This window comes from Phoca vitulina, unplaced genomic scaffold (genome assembly GCF_004348235.1).
Source record: "Phoca vitulina isolate PV1807 unplaced genomic scaffold, GSC_HSeal_1.0 scaffold6, whole genome shotgun sequence".
Lineage (NCBI taxonomy): Eukaryota > Metazoa > Chordata > Mammalia > Carnivora > Phocidae > Phoca > Phoca vitulina.
This window is the reverse complement of record NW_022589709.1, coordinates 47,768,274-47,789,723: the sequence shown is the minus strand read 5'-3', so window position 1 is coordinate 47,789,723 and position 21,450 is coordinate 47,768,274. Positions and strand designations below refer to the sequence as shown.

General features: G+C 41.8%; 1 pseudogene; it reads left to right on the top strand.

Moving 5' to 3' along the window:
- The first annotated feature begins 9,055 nt into the window (after positions 1-9,055).
- Positions 9,056-10,756, top strand: LOC116632284 (annotated as a pseudogene).
- Positions 10,757-21,450: the final 10,694 nt, after the last annotated feature.

Below are 21,450 nucleotides of genomic sequence, written 5' to 3'. Positions count from 1 at the left end.
CTCAGATGTCACCTTGTCATGAAGTAACCTCCCCCCTTCAACCAGACGCTGCAACCACGGTTTGTGGATTTGGGTCCATGTCCTGTGGACTTAGCGGCACAGAGCTAGTCTTCACCATCTTCACTGCTCTGCAGCCGCTGGCCCATAGTAGGTGCTTAGGAAAGTGAATTGCACTGAGGGGCTAAAGAAGCGAACCAAGGCCAGATTCTGCTCTGTCAAAAATGTGCTCTCTGATGGGGCTGGCACACCACCGCCCAGGGGCCAAGTCTAGCTGCTGCCTTGCTTGCAAGGCTCAGGAACTAAGAAGGCTTTCACATTTTTAACTGGTTGGAAACAAGCAAAAGAATTATTTCATGACATTTGAAAATGATGTGAAATTTCAGTATTCATAGATCAAGTTTTATTGGAACCCAGCCACACCGTTGGTTTACATGTTGGTTGTTGCTGTCTTTCCAGTTTCACGGCGCAGTGGACTCCTTGCAATGGAGATCATATGACCCACCAAACGTGAAATAATTCACTGTCACTTTACGGAAAGTTTGCTAGCCCCTGCTCTATAGGCTAAGAACTTTCAAATGGAAATATTCATTTTTGCTCTCTTCCAAATCTGCAGCTGTGCTAGGAGCATAAATGGCTGTTACTTCCCCATTTTTAAAATACTATTTACTGGGGGCGCCTGGGTGGCTCAGTTGGTCAAGGGCCCGACTCTTGGTTTTGGCTCAGGTCATGATCTCAGGGTCGTGGGATGGGTTCCTGTGTCAAGCCCTGGGCTGGGTTCCATGCTTAGCGTGGAGTCCGCTTGTCCCTTCCCTCCCGCCCCCGACGTGCATGCTCTCTCTCATAAATAAAATAAAGACTATTTACTATTTTGGAATTTTCTGAGCAACAGTCCTATGTATGATAAGCCAGAAGTATTCAATTCCTGCCACCCTCAAGAACATTCAGCAGAGGTACATTCAGTACATCAAATAAGTACCTGTGCCGTGCGGGTGGGGGGTGGCTCTCTGGAGATAATGCTGATGAGCAAGATTAACACAGTCCCTACCGTTGTGTTGCTAGTTCTAATGTGGGGAAAATTAAGCAATCCATAACACAAAGTATGATCATTGCTTTTTTTTTTAAGTTTTTTTTTTTTTTTTTTTTTTTAGTCTGACAGAGACAGCGAGAGAGGGAACAGAAGCAGGGCGAGTGGGAGAGGGAGAAGCAGGCCTCCTGCTGAGCAAGGAGCCCAATGTGGGGTTCGATCCCAGGACCCTGGGATCATAAGCTGAGCCGAAGGCAGACGCTTAACGACTGAGCCACCCAGGCGTCCCTGATCATTGTTTTGATAGAGAAGTTAGAAGGTACTCAGAGAACAGAAGGCAAGAATACCTTAGCTTGTCTACGTAACATCAGGGAAGGCTTCTCAGAGGAGGGGACATTTCCAGTGAGACCTGAAAGACGAGTAGGTGTCATATCAGTGAAGAGTCTTTTACATGGAGAGACAAGCTTCTATCTTATTTAAGCTACTGTTATTTGAGTCTCTGCTATATGTGTCCAAACCTGTATCATAATGAATACATTCCTTTTTTTTAAGATTTTATTTTTATGTAATCTCTACACCCAACATGGGGCTCAAACTCACAACCCTGAGAACAAGAGTTGCACGCTCCACTGACGGAGACAGCCAGGTGCCCCCATTCTTTGGACCACAGTAGACACTTCCTTAAGCAGTTGGAAGGACCCACTTCTCCTGTGAGACTGGGAGTCAGAGCCACTATGTGGCCCAGTGCAGGGAGGAGCTTTGTGTTCCAGGATAGAGGACTCTGGGTTGCTGGCCGGTTATTTCTCTTTAGGGAGATTTTCTTTGGTCGGCCCCTGAATATCTGAAAAATATATCAAAAATAAAAGGCCTCTTATGTGGGGATGCCACTGCAGTTTGTCAGACAAATTCCTCTCTGAACTTAATGTTTATTCTAGAAGACTATCTCAGTCCTTGAGCTCCTTGACAGAACTCTCTTTCCTTCTCTCTTCTAAATTTCTCTTCCACATTGGCCATAGAAGGGGTCCTACCTAATGGCAGCAATCTGGTGGGAGTCTGCTTGCCACTTTTGTTTTCAGGGTGGAAAAATTGTTTCTGAGGCTTAGTGGATTTGCTTTGGAATGAGGCTGAGAGGACTTAGCTCTAGTGTCTCTTCTGACATCTATCACCTAAATTCCAGGTAATTCAGACATCCCAGCTGATCTCTAAAACCAGGACAATGCAAAGTCTTAGGGAAATTAACATCATCTCTGTGAAGAACTTTAGACCAGGACTAAACATCACATATTATTTTTTTACTTTAAAAATCAATAACAGCCTGTGCTCTGAATGAAGATGTGCTTTTTCCTTCCAGTGATTCATTATTCATTTCAGATACTCACTTTGTCATCCAGAGGAGCCATGTAAATATGAAAAGCCAGCCCAATAAATTAGTATCCTGATGAATATGTTTTCATTAACTGGACCAATCCCTGATTCATATAAATCGATGAAGAGATGAAGTAATACTGGAATAATCAATCAGCTGTAGACCTCTCCAGAACATAATTAACCTCTTATGGATGCCTCCAGGATGTGTTGAATTTGTAATCACAAGTGAGAAAACTGTGTAGTGAACATTTGTCAGTTTTGGTTGTCCAGCATCCGAACACTCTTTCTATTTTTGTGAGTGCCAGATGAATGGAGGTCAGGATCAGGCTTCCTACTCTGGAAGCTGGAGAGGAGCAGATAATCCAGCTTTGGACTCCTTGGACCCGTGTGTGGACATCTGACCAGGGCTCAGCCAAACAGAAGCTCTTTCCCCGAGACCTTTGCCCTTCAGGGAGGGGTAATGAGGCCAGAGACAGTCAAAGAGCATTCAGAGTGGCTGGATGGAATTAAGACTTCAGTGGATGGTGACAGGTATCCAGGGCTGATGATGCCAGAGCCAGCATCCTACGTGGACTGAACCTCTGGTGGGATCTCGACTGTGCCATGCACCCCTGAGTTCCTATTTCCAAGACTAATTCTCCAGTTTCCCTGAAATTCTTTGACACACCCAGTATCTTTCCAATAAATTTCTTTTTTGTATAAGTTAGCCAGTATTGGTTTTATTATTTGCAAAAACACTGGCTATTTCATACTCTATGTGAGAATAAGATACATGATATTATTCTGTACCTGGTCCAGTTCTAGACCAGGGAGAATTAATTTTAAAACTACAGTTACTTTAAGGGCCCAACTGACAGGAAAGCATATATTTTACAAAGAATGTTGAGTTGTAACATGTTTGTTCAGTGCACTTAATTGCTACTCATTCTTTGAAAGGACAAGGACCAATCAGAGACAGGCCACAGTCTCCGCGAGGGCCTGACAGAAAGGCAGTGGTGTTTTAGAATTCAAAGGGACCTTTGAAACCATCTCATCCAAACCCCTTATTTTACAAATAAGAAAATTGAGGTTCAGGCTAGCTAAATGATTTATCCCAAATTGCATAGCCAATTATGGAAGAGCAGGGATTGTAATCAGACACCCACTCCTGGAGAATTGTTTTATTTGGCAGGAAAGACAGGCAGGGTGAAGAAGGGAGTGGCAAAGACAGGTATCTAGTTTGCAGAACTGGGATCAAAAAATGTCTGTTTGGTTCCAAGGCCAGGGCAGTCACAGAATTAGAGACTCTGACTCTGGGGTCAGAGTGTTGCTACACAGAAAGACTGGCTGGGGGTCGAGATGCTGCTGGAATGCAGGGTTGGCTAAGAGCAGATAGTCTCAATGCGAGAACCAAGCCTGAATTTCTCTCATCCCTGAGATGTGTGGACAAGGAGCCTAAGTGTTTAAACACTTAAAAAAAAAAAAAAAAAGCAAACCCTGTAGGAACTTGTCACTTTCTAAAACTCTCATGAATCCAGCTATAACTCTTAGAACTTTGATTCCCTCTTTTTTTGGTCTGGATATTGACATGCCTAGTAGAATCTCATTGCAAATGGACTTCTCATCCGTTGGTGACACTGTCTAGTTGTTAGGTAGAATTATCCCTTTAATTTGAGATATTTGCTTTACTTTGTTGGGCAGATATTAGTTATATGGACACCCACCCCCAAAAAAGGAACTAATAAATCATTTAGAAGAATGGACTTTGACTCCTTTAGGCTTGAAAATCAACATTTAAAATAAACCTGCTTTGGGGTGCCTGGTTAGCTCAGTCGGTTGAGCATCTGCCTTCAGCTCAGGTCATGATCTCAGGGTCCTGGGATGGAGTCCTGCATCGGGCTCCCTGCTCAGTGGGGAGTCTGCTTCTCCCTCTCCCTCTAACCCTTCCCCCTGCTCGTGTTCTCTCTCTCTCAAATAAATGGATGAATAGAATCTTTAAAAAAAAAAGTAGGTTTTGTAAAAAAAAATAATAAAATAAACCTGCTTTCTCAAGCATCACTACCATACAGCATGCTTTCATGTCACATTATTGACAGATGTTTCCAAAGCACTGATGTACTTCAGGATAACTCATCTCTTCTGTATGATATTGCCCTTTAGAATTGCTTTTTGCTTACCATTTGATACATGCCCAATATAGATCTTCTTACTCTTTTTTAAAGTTACACTGCTGGATGAGCAAAGGGTCTGCAATGAAAAACAAAGAACTGTCTCTAAACCAGGCTGGTGACTCTGTTGGGAATGGGGGTCTCCCAGAACAGAGAAGACTAGAGAATCCGGGCAAGACTGGGACAAGCCTTAGTGAGAGAAGTCTAGCACATGTTATGCCAGGAAGGAGAGCTGAGACAAGAGCTGTTCCTGCAAGGCTGAGGTCATAGCTCCTACTTAACAAATATGTAGAAGGAAGAAAGAAAACTAAGGAGTGATCACCTGGTTAATATACAATACTTAAACTATTTTTTTTTAAACTTTGAAAATATTTGGTGAGCATTTTTACAATGTAAAATAGTAGTGTGATGAAAGTAACTAATTGTTATATTCTGCATTAAAGTAATGTTTAGGTGATGATAACTAATCATGGTACAATAGGATTATTTGATGGTTTATGGATTTAAGTCAAGGGTGTTCCATTTCTTAAAGAACAAGGAGGTTAAGAACTAGAAAATTAACTAAAACTTACTATCACTTTCAGTTTTTCTTTCAACTCAAAGGAAATAATTTTATTTATTTTTTAAATATTTATTTATTTATTTTAGAGAGAGAGAGAGCACTAGTGGAAGGGGTAGAGGGAGAGGGAGAGAGAATCTCAAGCAGACTCCATGCTGAGTGCGGAGCCTGATGTGGGGCTCTATCTCAGATCTCCCCATCCTGAGATCGTGACCTGAGCCAAAACCAAGAGTCAGTCGCTCAACCAACTGTGACACCCAGGTGCCCCTCAAAGGAAATCATTTTAAAGCATGCAGTGTTAAAATGAATTATAAGGCCGTCATACAAATGTCATAGAATACGTATCTTTAAATTCTGGGAAAGATATCTATGTGTGAAGGCTCCCTGGAATAAAAACTACCCTTTTTTGGGGTTTGAACCCCTTTCTAGTGGTTGAATTTTTAGTGTTCCTTGATCCCAGTTAAGATTGATTGTGTTTGTGGGGTGCCTGGGTGGTGCAGTCGGTTAAGCTGGTTTCAGCTCTTGGTTTTGGCTCAGGTCGTGATCTCAGGGTCATGAGATTGAGCCCCACATTGGGCTCTGTGCTCAGCACAGAGTCTGCTTAAGACTCTCTCCCCTCTCCCTGCTCTTTCCACTTGCGTGCATGCGTACTCTCTCTCAAATAAATACATAAATCTTAAAAAAAATAAAGATTATGTTTGTGACTAGGTAAGAGACTTCACCCAGGATGTTACCAAAGCCACATTCTGTGCAGTTTTCAAGATCTTATGCAAGGCAAGACAATGATTGAATTCTAATTTGAAAAGACCAGGAAGACGTCTCCAGCATTCTAATAGATTCCAGTTTGCCATCCTGACCAGCCTTTGGTGATGAGTTAATCAGCGTGGATGGAGTTGCCACTGGGCAGGTTATTTCTTGGAAATGGACTGGACACCTTCCTTCCTCTGATCCCTTGCTTGTGCATTTTGTCCTTTCCTGCCTCCTCTTCTCCACTGCACTTTTCTAAATCTCGCAACTCCTTGCAAATCCAGCTCACCTCCTCCATGGAGCCTTTGCTTACCATCTCAACCACTGTGGCATACCCCTTTTGTGAGCTCCTATAATACTTGTAAGTAGTAGTCATTTGATCCTTGCTTTGTATGTGGACTTCTCTTTATGTGCCTTCTCAGCAAAATGCTAATCTCTAACGTCCAGGGTCCTATCGCCCATCTCTCCATTGCCAACAGTGTCACCTCAGTACAGGCAATGAGCAGTGGATGCCTGATTGACAGCCCCGCTCAGCATGGTGGCTCATTTTAAACTCTGTAAGAAAAAAGAAAAACCAGCATGCAGCATCCAAACTCAGCTTGAAGCTTATGTTGGGATTCCCAAGATATTCCCATAGTCTCATAATAAATACCCTGTTAGCTTAGGCTAACATGAGAAGGCGTCTGTTACTTGCCTTATGAAGATAACGTGGACCTGACAAAATTACATAAGGTTCTAGAATGTGGTTGTAAAAGGCAATGTATAACTTCTCAGGTGATCACTGATTTGAACAGGAAGCCTTGGGAGCCCCTGGAATTGATTAAATGACTCACAAAGCTTTTACTGAGTTTTGAGTGTATGGCAAGATTCTAGATATATGAGTATAGCAAATGCTTTTGGGGCTCATGTCATATCCCTTGGGCCACCCCGAATTTTAGTCAGGCTCCAATGACCTAATAGTGATGTTGAGAATGCAGCCTTTATTTATTTATTTTTTTAAAAGATTTTATTTATTTATTTGACAGAGAGAGAGCAAAAGTAGGGGGAGCAGCAGAGGGAGAGGGCAAAGCAGGATAGAGGGCGGGGGGGGTTCTTCCAGAATTATTATTTCTTTTGATATTTTATTAATCTCATATCTTACTGAAGTGTTCTTTTCTTAGCTAAGTATGAAGAGGTGGGATTGGGCACATTTTGTACCACATCCTTAGTGATCTGTAATTATATCCTGTCATTCAAATGCTATTCTATTCAACTTTGCAGAGCTTAAGCATCCCTTAACATTTTACTTCTCCTAATACTAAATGGAACACTTAGGTGTTCACAAAATTATCTTGGAACATGTCATGAGAATAAACAAAATGAATTGAAGTTATCATTTTGTACTTGGGGCCATTTATTTTAAAGGAAAAAGAAGGGGAACTTAATTTTTTCATCACAAAACTAATATAACAATATTTTAAAAATTGGGGGATGAATAAATACATCATCCATAGAAATATACTATTAAAATTTGCTATTGTACTTTTGTAAATTTTTATGATTGGCCATATTATAGATATATTTTTTACACAATTATAGCACTCAAAAATTTTTGATTTAAATCCTTTATTGAGCCAATTTTGGGGCTTTAAGAAGTCATCTTGAGGAATTTGTTCATCACATATAGTATTCTGGGATTATAGGTCTTCACTATCCACTAGACAGAGTTCTGAGGGAAGGCTGTATTCCTGGTTCCCTTTCTCGAGTCATCTATGTCTTCTAGCCTCTTTTAGGTCAGGGAGTCTTGGTTGTCACGTTTATGAAGGAGGTCACTATAAAATTTCTTAAAATACCAAGCTTTTAAAATGTTTTAATGATTTTTTTTAAAGCTTTGTTTAAGAGAAATATGTACCATGAAAGCAAGGCATTGCTTGGATTTGCATTTCAGAGTCTGGGCAAGACCCTTCTTCACTCTTATGTTTTTATTTTTATTTTCTTCCAAGTCTTATAATAATAAGAATTTACCTTCACAGATGATGGTGGGCCTCAATGTGGGTCTTGGCATTTATTTTCACTGTGCTTTCAGTGAATTTTTACTATGAATACTCTTGTCCTTCAATCCTTGGGAGTTTTTCTTTTATTATTTCTTTAATAATTTATTTGTTTCCATTTTCCCTATTCTGTTTTTTTTTATCTTATATTTTTAGCATATTAATCCTCTTGGATTAATCATGTATCTAATTTCTCTCCTATTATGCATCTTTTTGTCTTTTCTACTTTTGGCAGGATTTTCTCAGATTTATCTTTCAACTTCGGAAGAGATTTTTTTTCATTACTAATATTATATTTAAATTTTTTATTTATTAACTTTTAACAACTGGGATTTATTGAAAATATCAAAAGAAAGTACTTCATATATGCAGTTGCCAGCAGAACCAGGTAGCTCGGTAGTATAATAAAAGGTGGCTAGGGACGCCTGGGTGGCTCAGTCAGTTGAGCGTCTGCCTTCGGCTCAGGTCATGATCCAGGGGTCCTGGGGTCGAGTCCCGCGTCGGGCTCCCTGCTCAGCGGGAAGCCTGCTTCTCCCTCTGCCTGCTGCTCCCCCTGCTTGTGCTCTCTCTCAAATAAATAAATAAAATCTTTAAAAAAAAATAAAAGGTGGCTTATCAGGCAGCCTGTTGAATGGAATATGCTGCTAAGGAAGCTGAAGCGTAGCCAGGATACACTGATCATTGACTTTTTTCCTTTTTTTTTGTGAGAACTAACATCATATTTTTTTAATTTCCAAGAACTCTTTTTCGGCACCTGAATATTTTTTTTCTATAGTATCACTCTTTTATTTCACAGATAACATTATCTTGTTTACTCTGAGGCTATTAATAAGATCATTTTGAAATTCTCTTCTTTTAATTTTCTCTGAGTTCGTATTTTCCACATTACATTCTCACAGTTTTAAATCTAGTGGAAGAGAGTCTTTAAAAATGTAAGCAGGGGGCACCTGGGTGGCTCAGTCGTTAAGCGTCTGCCTTCGGCTCAGTCATGATCCCGGGGTCCTGGGATGGAGCCCCGCATCGGGCTCCCTGCTCCGCGGGACGCCTGCTTCTCCCTCTCCCTCTGCTGCTCTCTCTGCTCCTGCTCACTCTCACTCTCTCTTAAATAAATAAATAAAATAAAATAAAATAAAATAAAAATACTTTAAAAAAAATGCAAGCAAAAATTCCCAGAGTTTGATTTCATGGCCTCTGATTGGCTCCACTTGGGTTATTTGCTCATTTTTGAACCAGGTACTATGTAGGGAGATGCAGTTTCCACAGTTGGTTGGGTGTGGATCAGTGTTCTTCCCCTAGCGCTAGACAGAGAGCTCTATCAGAACTGAAAGTGAGAGCAGAGTCGGGCTTCAAAGAAAACAAGGAGGCTGTTACTAAGGGAAAGAGCCAAGGGATATTGGATGGCCAAAAAATAGTAAATATGCTCACTAAAGTGCCTGGCACAGGGCTTTGCTCTGCAGCAAGCTGGCCCAGAGCTCAAAAAGCCAGTGTCTGAATTCCTGCAGTGACCACTTACTCTCAGTTTCAAGGAACCCAGCTAATATCCAGACAACACTACTTTTTAACAAAGTCTTACATTATGCCAAAGTCTAGCTTCCTTCAGCTGCTTCTGTGATCTCTGTCCTTTGGGCCTTTGAGTTAAGTGAAGGCAGTGCTCATGTTCCCAGGTCTGTCTTTTCAGATTCAGCATCTCCTGTTGCCATAGCTATTCCTAACCTGACAGCATTTTGAATCCTTTCTCTATCTTAGATCTCTCTTTTTTCCTCTAGGTTTGTGCATTTTGGTGTAGCATGAGCAGCTTAGTATAGAGGATCGTCATGTAGTACAGTTGATTCAAATTGGTTTCTGAATGTAATCTAAGAATATGTAAATAACTCACTTATTCACTCACTATGTATTCAACCTAGAACACTGGTCCACTAGAACCACTAACGAAACCCACAGATCCTGCTTCTGTGCGGCGGCCCCGAGCAGCGGAGCTTACCGGCCCTCGCCCGTCCCATCCCCAGCCAGGGACCCCACCATCATGGTCGTTTATTGTGGCTCTTGAGGCTACAAGTGTTGGTACCCTAAGCTCAAGAAGGTAGAAGATGAGTTCCCCAGATGCCTGGACATCTGCGGCAAGGGCCACTGGCTTCTTTGAAGTGAACAGAGGGGATGGCTACGTGGTCACGGAGAGCAAGTTTCTGAAGCTTGTGGCCACCGTCAGGGCCACCTTGGCTCAGGGCTAATGTGCCCTGAAGGCCGAGTCCAGAGACCTTGGCCCGGCCCCTCTTGGCAGACGCTTCAGGACAGGAAGGACTGAAATGTCTCGTGGATGCCTGGGCTTTCCCTGATGGCCCTGTGGCCGCCGGGTGGGGGCAGAGACTGACGCCCATGGTCCCTGCCCTCGTGTGTGTGTGTGTGTGTGTGTGTGTGTGTGTGTGTGTGTATGTCCCCAGGAGTGTAGCTCTGCGCCCTGCCTGCCTTGCTCCTTCCTCTCCCCACTTTTCCCCTGTATCTCCCAGCCCCGTGGCCACTCTCTGGCATTTGGGGTGGTTGGGTTTGGGGCTTCCTTCTCAGGGGGTGGCCAAGAGAGGCATCTGGGTGAGTGAGATGCAGATTTCAGCAGTGTTGGCAACGGTTCACTATTCAATAAACATTGGATGAGTTTAACAAGGAAGGAAGGAACTTAAAAATCCTGATACCCAGGCCACACACCAGACCACAGTTGGGCTCTCTGGGATGAGGGGATGAGAACTCAGGCATTTTTAAAGCTCCCCAGGTGATTCCAAAGTGCAGCTAGAGTGGAGAACCCCACTGCTCTCCTATGTAACAGACCTCCTTAAAAATATAATCTCAGTGCTCACAGGTTTCTTAATGTATGTTTTTTTTAAAGATTTTATTTATTTATTTGACAGAGAGAGACACAGCGAGAGAGGGAACACAAGCAGGGGGAGTGGGAGAGGGAGAAGCAGGCCTCCTGCTGAGCAGGGAGCCCGATGCGGGGCTCGATCCCAGGACCCCGGGATCATGACCTGAGCCGAAGGCAGACGCTTAACGACGACTGAGCCACCCAGGCGCCCCAATGTATGTTTTTTAGAAAATGAATTTGAAGCATATTTGCATCATTTGCCTCTGGCTAACCTTATGCACTTTCTGTATAGACTATTCATCAAGTCACATCAGGGAAACCTAGGGCAAGACAGCCATTTGGCCATGTGTATTTATTGAGGTTTCTGAAAAAAGTGATTATATTAATACTGGTTGAAGCCTTGCTTTTATGTAATTTTCTCAGTTTGGTTGATAACTCCTGGAGGATAGTATCTTGAGTTTATTTAATTGACCTCATGTAGCATCAAGAGTAATGTTATGTTCTGGCTTTTGAAATGACTTTGAAGAGCTTTTGAAATTATTTTCAACCAAAAAATGTAGTCTTTTAGGACTATGAATTAGAAGCCATCGTGAAGCTGCTGAGTTTTATAGAAAAGCCTTCGTTTAGACTGACATTTATCTTGTAACTTGGCAGTAGAAAAAATTCTGAAACATTTGCCGAACAAAGGTTAAGGCCAAACTTACTCAATGTGATGTTTATAAAGCATAAATCTGCACAGAAAGGGGGTAGATTTATTATTTATGTTTAACTACAGTGTCTATTGTGTGTTGTAAAATGTCATATTAAATAAAGTAGACTCACTGAGGAAAAAGGGAAAGGAGGGAGGTTGAAAATAAGGGAGGGAGTAAGTCTAGTGAATTTTTGTGGCAGCCTTCTTTAAACTGTCTCCTGACATTTCCTGACTTTAGAACATTTTTGCCAATTTTTATTTTGCATATTTTCAAACATGGAGAAAAGTTGAAAAGAATATTGCAGTGACATCTGTATATCCTTATGTATCCCCAATGCCTGGAAACCACGAGAGCTGATGGTGTAGCCCTTGTTCAAAGGCCAGCGTGCCTGAGATCCAGGAAGAACCAATATTTCAGTTCAAGTCCAAGGGCAGCAACAAAAGCTGATATTCCACTTTGAAGGCAGTCAGGCAGGAAGAAGTTTCTCTTACTTGGGGCAAGATCAACCTTTCCTTCTATCAGGCCTTCAACTGATTGGATGAGACCCAAGCACTTGAGGGGGGGTAACTGTCTACCTATTTAAATGCTAATCTCATCCAAAAACACCCTCACAGAAACATCCAGACTAATGTTTGACCAGATATTCTTGGACACCTCTGGCCCAGTTGACACATATAATTATTAATTGTATTAGTTTTCTCTTGCTGCACAAAAGTATTATCACACACTTAATAGCTTAAAACCAACACATATTTGTTATCTCACGATTTCTGTGAGTCAGGAGCCTGGGCGTGGCTTAGCTGGGTCCTGTTCTTAGTGTCTCACAAGGCTGCACAGGGTGTCCACCAGGGCTTTGGTCTCATCTGAGACTTGACTGGGAAAGGATCTGTTTCTAAATTCACTCAGGTTGTTGGCAGACTTCAGTTCTTTGAGGGCTTTGATTTCTTTTTATTTTTTTTAAAGATTTTATTTATTTATTTGAGAGAGAGAGCATGAGCAGGGGGGAGCGACAGAGGGAGAGGGAGAAGCAGACTCCCCGCTGAGCAGGGAACCCGATGCGGGGCTCAATCCCAGGACCCTGGGATCATGACCTGAGCCGAAGGCAAACACTTAACTGACTGAGTCACCCATGCACCCAGAGGGTTTTGGTATCTTGCTGGCTGTCAGCTGGAAGCCATCCTCAGCTCCTAGAGGCCACTACCATTCCTTGCCATTGGGATTCCCTGACATGGCCAGTTACTTCCTCAAAGGTAACAAGGGATAGGGGGACTCCACTCTGACAGAAGCCACAGTCTTATGTAATTTAATTACATAATCAGGTGCATAAACATTTATATCCTGTCACCTTTGCCATATTTTATTCTCTCAAAGCAAGTCACAGGTCTGCTCACACTCAAGGAGAAGTCACATAAGGGCATGAATACCCCGAGGTGGGGATCATGGGAGCCGCTTTAAGCCTGTGCACCACAATTCTCTATTTAGACTTAAGAACTGTTATCATTTTGCCATATCTGCCTTCTCTCTGTCTCTCCACACACACACACACACACACACACACACACGCAAACACACACATTTTTGTCAAACTATTTAAAAATACTTGTCATGATTAACATTACCCTCTAAATACTCATTTATCTCCTAAGAATAGTGCATTTCTACATAACTGTGATATTATTTTCAAGAAAATTAACAATTACTTTCAAGAAAATTAATAATTCCATTCAATCATTTAATATTCAGATCAGTTTCAAATTTCCCCAAACACATTTTTTATAAATTTTTGAAATCCAAGATTCAGTCAGGTTTCATGCATTACTTTTGGTTATGTCATTTCCATTTCTTGGTCTAACTTAGTTATACCACCAAATTAAAAAAAATTGGATTCTATTGTACATACAGAAGAGTACAAAAATCATTGGAAATGGTAGCCAGCATTATAAGGAAGAAAAAGAAATAATGAGTCTAAAGATTGTAAAGGAAGAAAGAAAACTGTCTTTATAGATGACACGATTGTATATCTATAATGAAAACCCCAAAGAATCTGTAAACCATTAGAATAAAAAAATCAGCAAGATCTCTTGATATAAGGTCAATGTGCAGAAATCATTTCTATATACTAGCAACAAAAAATGAAAATGAAATGTAAAAAATATCAATTATAATACCACGGCAAAGCAGCAAATTCCCAGAAACAAACCCAACAGAAGAAGTGTAAGACCTCTCCTCTACACTGAAAATTATAAAATGCTGATGAGAGAAATTAAAGAAGACCTAAATAAATGGAAAGATGTTAACTTTCAAAAATTAATATTTAGATTTATAATAATTCCAATCAAAGTCCCAGCAGGTATTTTTGTGGAAATTGACAAGGTGATTCTAAAATTTATGTGGAACTGCAAACCATCGGGCAAGGCAATGTTGAATAACAAATTTGGAGGATTTATACTGTAAGATTTCAAGACTGACAATAAAGCTAGAATAATCAAGATGGTATGGTATTAGCTTAAGGAAAGACAGTTCTATGGAATAAAACAGAGAGTCTAGAAATATATGCAAGCATATATTGTCACTTGATACATGATAAAAGCACCACTGCAATCTAATGGGGGAAAATATAACCTTTTCATAGATGGCCTTGGAGCAATGGGGTATTTATGTAGGGAAAAAAAAAAAAGGAAACTTGATCTCATCTCACATCATATACAAAAATTAATTTCAGGTGTATCATAGACCTGGCGGTGTGAAGAGCAACAATACAATCTCTAAAAGAGAAGAGAGGAAGGTGTCTCCCTGAACGTAGAGAGGCAAGCATTTCTGAAACAGTAAACAAAAAGCGTTAACCATAAAAGAAGAAAAAACCCTGATAATTGAACTTCATTAAAATAAAGAATGTTCACGAGAAGACACAATTAGGAAAGTAAAAGAAAGCCACAGATTGAGAAGATAGCTTCAGCGCTTATATTTGACAAAGTTCTCAGATATTCAGAATACCTGGAATTACAAATCACCAAAAATAAACAAAGAAAAAAAATAAAAACAACTGAAGCTTAAAAAAATGGGCAAAAGCCAACAGACACATGAAAAAGTGCTCAACATCACTCGGCATCAGGGAAATACAAATCAAAACCACAATGAGATACCAATACCACCTCACACCAGTCAGAATGGCTAAAATTAACAAGTCAGGAAACGACAGATGTTAGTGAGGATGTGGAGAAAGGGGAACCCTTCTACACTGTTGTTGGGAATGCAAGCTGGTGCAGCCACTCTGCAAAACAGCATGGAGATTCCTCAAAAAGTTGAAAATAGAGCTACCCTATGACCCAGCAATAGCACTACTGGGTATTTACCCCAAAGATACAAATGTAGTGATCGGAAGGGGCACCTGCACCCCAATGTTTATAGCAGCAATGTCCACAATAGCCAAACTATGGAAAGAGCCCAGATGTCCATCAACAGATGGATGGATAAAGAAGAGGTGGTATATATACACACACACACATTGATGGACATTGGAGAGGGTGTATGTTGTGGTGAGCGCTGGGTGTTATGTAACACTGATGAATCACAGGGGCGCCTGGGTGGCTCAGTCGTTAAGGGTCTGCCTTCAGCCCAAGTCATGATCCCAGGGTCCTGGGATCGAGCCCCACATCATGCTCCTTGCTCAGCGGGGTGTCTGCTTCTTCCTCTCCTTCTATCCTGCTCATGCTCACTCTCTCAAATAAATAAATAAAATCTTAAAAAAAAAAAAGACTGATGAATCCCAGACCTGTACCCCTGAAACAAATAATACATTAAATGTTAATTAAAAAAATAAATTAAAAAATGGGCAAAAGCATTAACAGTCATTTTATATAAAATTATTCCCAAATGACTGAGAAACATAAGGAAAGGAGTTCAACATTATTGGTTATAAGAGAAATAAAATTAAAACCACAATGAAATACCATTACACACTCATCAAAATGGCTAAAATTAAAATGATGACAAATCCAAGAGTTGATGAGATTATGGAAATACTGAATTCTGCATATATTGCTGGTGAGAGTAAAGTGGGTACAACCACTTTGGAAGAGTGTTTGGCGCCCTCTACTAAAGCTAAGCGTATGCCTGCCCAGTGACTCAGCAAGTATGCTCTGGAGTGTCTGTGTCCACCAAAGTTATGTACAGGAATCAATCATAATGCCAAACTAGAAACAACCCAAATATCCACTGACCGGAGAATAGAAAATATAATGTGCTATATTCATACAATGGACTACTATATAATTAAAAAACCACTATTGATATGTGCAGCAATAAAGATGAATGTCGCAGCCATTATGCTGAGCAAAACAGGTCAGGCACCAAAAAAGTCAGACACAGAAGTCAGATGAAGTTCACTGGAAAAATTAATCAAATGAAATAGGAGTTAGAATAGTGTGTGTGTGTGTGTGTGTGTGTGTGTGTGTGTGTGTGATGTAGACTGGGAACGGTTATCATGGAACTTTCTGAGATGCTGAAAATGTTTTATATCTTGATGTGGGTGGTGGTTACAGGGTGCATATAAGTCTAAAAATCCATCTAATGGTATACATTAAGATTATTGCACTTTATGCATGTCTCTGTGTTACCCCACAATAAAAAATGTTTTAAAAGAAAATAAATATAAACAAACCCAAAGTTTATAACTCCGAATTTTCCCAAATTGAACAGCTCCTGCTCTTTCCCCATCACTGTCCTCCTAAGTGTAACCATGATCCTGACTTCCAACACCATAGATTAGTTTTGCTTGTTTATGAACTTTACGTAAAATGAACTTTAGAGTGTTCTGTTGTTTCTGTTTCTTTTACTCAACATTGTATTTTTGCCCATTTTTCTATCAGCTATTTTCTTTTCTATTCCTCAGTATTTTTTATATATTATGGAGACTGAAACTTTTTAAAAAAATGTACTTGCTTGCCCAAACCTCAATCCCTGTGTTTTCTCTGAGTACTCTCTATGAATTATTCTGAATTCATTAAAAGAGAAATTACTCTCCCTGGGTCTTTTTCTACTGAAAAGCTGGAATACATGAGATGTCCACTTTCATCCCCAAATATAACCTTGGCAGTTATGGTATACACTTCATTGTGAATATGGTAAATATTGGTTGGTTTGTTCTTCATGTGTCTGCGGTCCCTGACCAGCTCCATGCCATATTGCTACCTGTTTTGGAGCCCACCACGTTGAGTAAGCATGGGCTCCCTGTCCTCAGAAGGCCTTGCTCCTTCTCTCCATATTCACAGGATTTAAGCTTCAGGTGTGAACATCTTTGTTTCCGCCCGTGACTTCCTTTCCCTTCACCTCCTCTGTGAGGTGGGCCACACTCCTGATTCCGTTCTTCTTACACCTCCTCTCCAAGACCCCTGCCTTCCTCTCTGCTCTGGAGCCTTCGGGGGCCGTTCTCTATCTCCAACACTTACCTTTCTCACTTCTGTCTTCAGTCTCTGCTTTGTTGACGTCTTTCTTTTCAGCTAGCCTGTAAGTATGTATTTTCCTCCCTCTTAATCCTTCTCCAGAACAAATGTTTCCCAGTGTAGTTTCTTGTGTCCACAATGGGGATAGCCAAGTATATTACTAGGCAGAGAAGTAGGAGTTGGGGATCAGCCCAGAGCCTCATGGAGCCCATTACTGAGCCTTTCAGAGAACACCCACCCATAGTGCGCCCTCCCTGTGCCCCAAACTTTGAAACTACAGCTTATCCTTATCCTGGGCCAGATCGGATTCTTAGTTAAGGCAAACTACCACTAAACCTTGTCAGGGAATACTGATTTATTCTGTCTCTGCCTTTATACTCCTAAGTGGCAGGACAGGAGTAAGCAGCCTGTCTTAGGGAGAGTGGGGTTTCTTCGGATTACAGTGAGTCTCCCTTCACTGTCCTCACTCTGCACACAAGTGTCCGCCCATGGTCCCCACCATGGGTCCTTTCACTCTCACACTACACCTTCTCTGGACCTGTCTTCTCAGAGTCTTCCACATTTTGATGTCTCCACGTCTAGACCTCCATCCGGCCTCCAGTGTTGAGCGACAGGCCTGCAAACCCAGCTGCAGAGCCACTCACCATCCTGCACAGTCCAGAGGCAAACTCCACCTGCCCAAATTAGTGTCTCCCTGCTTGCTTCCTTTCTGAACCCCCTCTCTGGGGTTTGGCACCCCTCTCCCTCTAATGTCTCAGGCTTGAAACCTGGGAGTGATCTTCTCATCCTTTCTCTTCCTACTTCCAAGAGTATTGATTGATCGCTTGACAAAACAATCACCAAGTTCTGTCCATTCTACCTTCTAAAATTCTCTGGAGATGCTCACCTACTCTCTTACCCACTATTGCCTCACCAGTTCAGGTCCTTGTAATCCCTCCTTGAGACTGTTGTATCTGTGTCTACTGCCTTGCTGCCTCTGGTCGCCCCTTTCCAGTCCAGACTTCCTCTGTCCTCCATCATGCTCATTGTAAAAAGTAAATCTGAGATGATTCAGATTAATTACTTAGAGATTAATCCACTACTCTAAATTCTTTCATGACTCCGCATGGGGCATGAGGTAAAATTAAACTACGTAGCAAGGCATCCAAGATTCTATGTGATAATTTGGCCTCTTGCCATACTTCCTAAACTTTATGTTTTAGCAATTCTAGAGTGTTCCTATTTTTTGGAACTCTCCATAATCTCTACAACTTCTTTACTTTGCATGTTATTTTCTTTGCTTGGAATATCCATAGTCCTTCCTCATCCTATACCCTCTCCACTGATTGAACACCTGACAAACTCCTTTCCATCCTTTAAATCTCAGCTCAGATGTCACCTCCTCTGAGAAGTCTCCTTAGCCAAGCTGAGGTTTCCTTCCCCACATCTACTCTACCTGCTAATTTGTGCTTTTGCACCATCCCACCGTTTACTTGCATGTTTGTTTCTCAAATGAACCATGAGCTCCTTGAGATCAGAAACCATGTCTTATTTATCTTTGGATTCCAAGTGCTGATGTGACTTATGGAGATGCTTAAGAACTTTTTAATGAATGAAAGAATGAAGGAAGAAATCTTAAAACTGGGTCTGCAGTGGGGCTTGCTTCAGGTGGGAGGGTAGGGGCTGTGTTTTCATAGATAGGATCTTGCTTGATCCTGGACCATAAACTCCGTGCAGGCTGATGTGCATCAGTTTTGTTCACGCCTGTATCCCCATTGCTGAGCACAGTACCTGGAAAGTATATAGAAGCTCAATAAACAATTTTTGAGTGCATGAATGGTAACTCTGTGGGCTGGGACAGGTACTACCATCATAATGTAGTGGAAGAACTGGGTCTTGGGGAGGTTAAGTAACCTGTGAAAGTGTTGGACAAGCCAAGCCTCAGAGTGCCTGGCCTGCCACCCCTTTTAGAGAGGGAGAGAAGTAGGCTGCTCAATGCACTTGGTTGACCAGGGGAGGGCCTTTGTCCCACAAGCAGCCAATCCCTTTAGGGCTATTATAAGGCCTGACTTTAAAAGATGAGGTGGGACAATCATATTACTGCTTGAGAATTTGAATTAAGAAACAGAAGGGGGACGCCTGGCTGCCTCAGTCGGAGGAGCATACAACTCTTGATCTCGGGGTTGTGAGTTCGAGCCCCACATTAGGTATAGAGATTACTTAAAAAGAAAATATTAAAGAAAAAATAAGAAAAGAAACAGAGAAGATGAGCTGGTAGTGGGATCCCCACCAGAAGCCTTTGGAGATGGTAGGCTGGAGTTACAAGGGGTATGCACTGCAAATCAGACACAGCAGGAAAGAAACCACAACTGACAGCCTGCAGAGCCCCCCTGTTCCCAATGGCCTTCACATTTCCGTTTCAATGTGTGTGTGTCTTTACAGTCACCTCTCTGTCCCACCCAATCACCCAAGGTAATTCCAGTGAGGGTTTGTTCCTTGCAGCTAAGGTTTTTAATGAATGCTCCTAGGTGGACCCAGGATTGAAACCCAGGCCTTCTCTCTGAGCTCAGTGCTTTCTACTATTCCAGGGCTTAGGGACATTGTCTTTGTGCATATTTTAGCAGAGGGCCATACAAAAATGGTGCATATTAAATGTATTTTAATGACAATGAGAAAAGCTGTAATTGTGAATATGAGTGGGAGCAAACAGCCAGTGAGGCAAATCAAATCCCGTCTCAATTTAAGCTAGGCCAGTAGGAGAGTCCCAAGAAACCGAAAATAGGCCTTTACCAGGGTACTTATTTGTACAAGGCGTCTGCCTTCTTGGCTCTTTTTTAACACAAATCCCCAGGAGTTCCAGCCGCCCCCTCCTACCACCTCCACCTGCCATCAGGCTTGCCGGGCAGGTGGGGCCCTGAGAGGAAGACAGGCGGCCCCTCGAGCATGTGGGCTCCTGCCCTTCAAGTCTCAAGGCTGCGTGCAAAGAACGCCAAGATCTTGGTTTCTATCCATGTGTGGCCTTTTGACACACAAGCTAATGAATGTATTCCAGGTGCAAATTGTTCTTTCCCACGAGCTGTTTTGTAGGTCTCCAGTGAGGCAATTACCTGGTACCACTTAGCAGAATGACACAAGGAGAGATCTGAGGGCTGACTGGTGATGATGAAGCCTGAATGTTTTCCTGCCCTCTTCCCCCGCTTTAGAAATTGTATTGAAAAGTTAACATACAAAATGTCAAAGCTCCCCTCATTGTACCCCACGCACCTGCTTGTGAGGGCAGCAGGCTCTCTAATGCTCCTGGTAGGCACTGCTTTTCAAGCGCCGAATGGGCAGGTTCACGACTCCGGGCAATGAGAATGGTGAGCCCAGAGGGGCTTGCTCACCCCCTCCTTTCTCTGCAGAGATGCCTCTACTTGACGATTACCTAGCTGGGGTCACCTTTTGAAACCGACTGAAAAGCAACATTTCCCAGAAATCACTCACAAGCCACAGGCTATGAAAAGAAACAGATTTTGACAAATTTCATTTAATGTACATTATGGTCAAAAGTTTGCAGATGTGAACTTTGAATATTTTCAGATTAGATTTGCCAAAGAAATGCTTTTTGAAGCTGCAGCTATCTGGAGGCACTGATAAAAAACAAGAGTGAGATGTCCTATTGGAGCTGGATTTTCGGGAGCATAGGGGAGACGATCTTTTTTTTTTTTTTAAGATTTTATTTATTTGACAGAGAGAGACACAGCAAGAGAGGGAACACAAGCAGGGGGAGTGGGAGAGGGAGAAGCAGGCTTCCCACGGTGCAGGGAGCCCGATGTGGGGCTCGATCCTAGGACCCTGGGACCATGACCTGAGCCGAAGGCAGACGCTTAACGACTGAGCCACCCAGGTGCCCTAGGGGAGACAATCTTAAAAGTTAGACTTCAACTTTCATTTTTAATCTAAGCTTGAAAAATCACTGAGCTATGGAGAAGGAGACAATTATGATCCAATTATAAATAAAGAACTTCCACTGGGGTTGATATTTGTCTCAGACTGAACTACACACTCTTTAAGAAAAAGCATTCTGATAGACCCACAAATGTGACATTTAGTGCTTAAGAGACTGCTGCCTTTTTTCAAAAAATTTTCTGATGTAAAAAAGAAATAACTCCAAGGAGGCATATAGCACCATTATTTTTTTGATTACTTTCATTACTGTGATGGTTCGTTTTCTGTGTTTACTTAGCTAGGCTGTACTACTTCGTGATTTAATCACAAGACAAAGGTGTTGCTGTGAAGGTATTTTGTAGATATAGTTAACATCTCCAATCAGTTGACCATAAGTAAAGGATATTACCCTTGACAACTGGCCCAATCTAATCAAGAGCAAGAATAGGTTTTCCAGAAAGGAAATTGTCTCAAGATTCCAACATCAACTCCTGGCTGAATTTCCAGCCTGCTGGCCTGCCCTACAGATTTTAGACTTGCCAGCCCTTACAACCACATGAGTCAATTCCTTAAAATTAATCTCTCAATATATATTTCTTATTGGTTTTCTTTCTATGGAAAATCCTGACCGATACAATGACATGTATGCACTCGAGTAATAGCTAGAAGTTTTTAAGCTGGAAAT